The sequence below is a fragment of the Hippoglossus hippoglossus genome, chromosome 4 (genome assembly GCF_009819705.1).
Source record: "Hippoglossus hippoglossus isolate fHipHip1 chromosome 4, fHipHip1.pri, whole genome shotgun sequence".
NCBI classification, from domain to species: domain Eukaryota; kingdom Metazoa; phylum Chordata; class Actinopteri; order Pleuronectiformes; family Pleuronectidae; genus Hippoglossus; species Hippoglossus hippoglossus.
Window position 1 is genome coordinate 28,252,641 of NC_047154.1, and position 3,977 is coordinate 28,256,617.

Below are 3,977 nucleotides of genomic sequence, written 5' to 3' on the forward strand. Positions count from 1 at the left end.
TCAATTGACTGTCTGCTGATTCGTCAGCCTACAATTGACCTGCTGTGTGTGTGTGTGGTCTATGACCAATTAAAGGTTTAATTATCACCCAAACAACAAGTGATTCTTATGAAAGTGGAGGATTATTCACGTCTGATCTCAGCTGCAGGACAGAGCAGCCCAGGGGGGTCGCTGATGGTCGAGCATCAAGCCGCCGGTGTCGGCAGCGGTGATGGAGTCCAGTGACCGGAGTGTTTGCATAATCTGTGTTTGAGGCAGAAGCACTGAAGCTGTCCTATTAAACCTGAGATGGACCTGTCAGTGACGACCATTAGTCTGAGTCTCTTCTTCTACTCTGTCCAAACACCGTTTTCTTCTGCTCTCAACATGTCAAACACGCGTGACTGCTCATCAAACCACACACATGGCGTTTCTGTGGGTGGCAGCTGGATCAGCTGTTTGACAGCCATGTTGTGTTTGTTTGCAGCGGTCACTCTGCGGGGGGGCCGCCGTGCGGAGAATGGCGAGGAGGCGGTCAGTGTTTGGGCGCCTGAAGGCGGGAGAATTAGCATTTAAAGTAGGTGCTCAGTAGGTGTTAGCACACCTGAGTGAGCTGTGTCGTTTCCTGCTGAAGTCCTCGAAGAAATGAAAACGAGCTCAAATGTCGTTATAATTTTACACGTGAACAGAATTAAACATGTTTAAAACTTTGTTTAAACATTAAATATGAAACATCACTGAATTTACTTTCCTCACATTGTCCATTGAAGCGAGTTTGGGCTTTTAGTCACAAGAAGTCAGATAAATTATTATTATTAAGTTGAACATAAAACTCAATACAAAGAGTAAATAATAGCAAAGGGAGAGAAAAGTAATCGAGAACCAAAAACAGCTCAACAGTTCAGTAGAAGAACATAAATACATAAAAAAACTCTAATCAAGTTTCCATCAATGGATTTCAAACCAGTGTTTGTGTGTGTGTGTGTGTGTGTGTGTGTGTGTGTGTGTGTGTGTGTGTGTGTGTGTGTGTGCCCCAATCCCACAGTCTTGAGTTTAATCCAATCCGTTTTGTCCTTTTCGTTTTTTCCCAACACCCCAAAACCAGTTCAGTCCAGTTGTCCAACACAAAAAACAGCTTCTGTGTTTCATTGAAAGTTTTAATAACAAAGTGCTTCAGTCTGTCAGTCGGTCGTCTGTCAGTCGGTCGTCTGTCAGTCGGTCGTCGGCTGTAGCTCATTTCCAGCGGCACATCCAGGGAAACCTCCACCAGGGGAATTATCAATCGTCCTCCTGACCGACAGACTCCAGAGAGCATCAACTGTGAGCGGCTCCTGAGACTCAGACTTCAGTGACTCGATCAGACAACAGGACCTGAGAGAGCTGGTGTTCACACATTCAAGTTTACCGGCTTCAGACTGACTTCCTTCCGGCTGAATTTAAAGATCCATGGAGGTGATATTCCAGCGTTGGCCTGCATTAGAGCCATTTAACTGGTCGGCAAAACCTGGAGGTGGAGGTGAGTAAGGAGAAAAAATGCCAATATTAATCATTATTCTTTTTATTTATCTTTTTTATAGTTATATAATCAGCCCCTTGAACTGGATGGAGAAGCAAAGCTCACATCTGGGAATCCCAAGAAGTCGTCATCCTCGTTATCCCTCAAGTATTTCCCTCAACCCCTGGTGTTCCTGCGCCTCCACGTTGTGGGGGGGTGGGTAGCCAGGTTTGAGGTGATGTGTTGGACCCGACCTCGTGGTTCAGAGGACCGTCCTGCCCAATGACACAGTAGAGGCTTTGCCATTTAGGAGCAAGTTTAGCGGTGAGTAGCTGCTCAGCTTTTGAGAAGGGGGGGGGGGGGGGGGGGGCGTAGCCAGATGCTTATAATTCATTTTTTGTCACTAACAAGCCAGGGATGGTTTTCTGGAGACAAACACCTTGAGGTCGTCGAGCTGTGAGATGTTCATATAAGCTGGAGAGCGTAGCAGCACATCCACTGGTCCTGAGCGGATGGAGGAGGTTGAGTTCAGCTGAGGTCACTCCTCTGGATTCCTGGACAGCAGAGTTAACTCAGGTAGGTGCTTGGAGCCAACATGGGAGGCTATCATCGTCTTACAGGTCCGGTTGACTCGCTCTGTGAGATTTGTCAGAGGATGGTAGGCAGAAGTGAGTTGGTGTGATACGTTCCCTGACTTGCAGGTAGCCTGGAAGACGGAGAAGACAAATTGGGAGCCTCGTCAGAAGACCCATTGTGGAAAACTATCCTTGGAAAGGATGCGAGACACGGACTCAGCTGTAGCTTTCCTTAAGGGGAAGAGCTCCACCCACCACAACAAACAGGTGCTCGGGAAGGGGCCCTTTGGATCCGGACTTCAGATTCTGAACTCGAAGGACACTTCGGCATGGGCTGGGATTCAAGCTGCCGACCCTCTGGTTGGAACCAACCGCTCTACCCCTCGACCACAGCCATCTCACCACCAGGTGTGATGAGATCGGTGGACAGCTCTCAGTTCAGGTGTGAACAGACAGATACACAGATTTAGATCCGATCACACCTGGAGGTGAAATCACCAAAAACACATGTCAATACCAGGTGTGAACCAGAGTCCTTGTTCTGCCTTTTGTATTTTGTGTGTGTGTGTGTGTGCGCTCGTGTTTTGGGGGATTATCTTAAACCTCAGATCTGAGACAAAGCTGCCGTACCAAAGCTTTTCTTTCCCACAATCCCTCTTTGTTGGGCGGCGTGTCAGCGGTCCAGCATGGGGATGCGTGTGTGTGTGTTTGTGTGTGTTTGTCTGTCGGTGTGTGTATCAGAAGACAGTATGAACTTCTTCAGTCTGTTAATCTTCAGATCTTCTCTTGTCGTTTCCACAGGACTGAATGTTAACGCTTCAATAGTCTTTGATCGTCCTCTCAGATAAAGTCTCAGACTCTCTGCAGCTTCAACATCACATTCAATTTAAAGTTTGAAAATATAAACTCATGTTTTAATGAAGGACCCACGAGAACCTCCACCTTAAGCTCAGAGTCCCATGTGAGGATCCTCTCCCAGGACACAAGTCCAACAGATGCTGATGGAACTGAACACATCAACACAACAACAGGATTCACTACATGAGAAGAACCAGTTTGTAACTTCATGTGTTTATACATAATGTCTGATGGAGATGAAGGAGCAGATGAACTGAGGACTTCCTGTCAGTAGAAGATGTGAGGAGACATGTTGTGTACAGACATTTTTAACCAATCAGTGGACAATGGCGCCACCTAGTGGACACAACTGTGAATATCATCTGATCTAATGTTTTTTACCGTCTGTTTATTCGACAACTTGAACAGTGTGTGTGTGTGTGTGTGTGTGTGTGTGTATTAACAGGAGTTGGTAACTTCTCTGAACATCGAGACATTTAACAGGCTCATTAATAAATTTAGAATTCAATTATAATTGCAGAGTAAACAGAATATTGTCAATGAGGCGTCATTTATATATTTATTTATATTTACTTAAATCCATTAGTAAAAAACTTTCAAAAACATCAGACTAATTTCATGTGACTCGAACGACACGTCACATAAATTCTGTTCGTATCAGAACAGGAGAAAACTGAAAGACAAGTTGATCTAATGTGATGGTACCAACAGTTCCAGCATTACACTACATGTTAGATGTGTCTATCGCCCCCTGGTGTCTGGCTACAGTATAGATCATAAACCCTGCCTCCTCCATGTTAGCAAATGGGACATGAACCAAACAAATAAATCTAAATGTTTGTAAAGATGTTTCCGTCATTTCAGGTCGTTCTTCTCTCTGATGTTTGTTCAAGTGTTTCTGGTCAGTTTGGTTTCAATCAGTTATTTGATGATATAAAACAGAGACGTCATGATTGACAGCTGAGACTGACGGCGTGCGATTGGACAGGACCTCTACACCAGCAGATGTGTAATTGGTGAAATGTTTCATCACGGTTTCGAAACCTTTAAACCTAAAAACTGATAAAAGA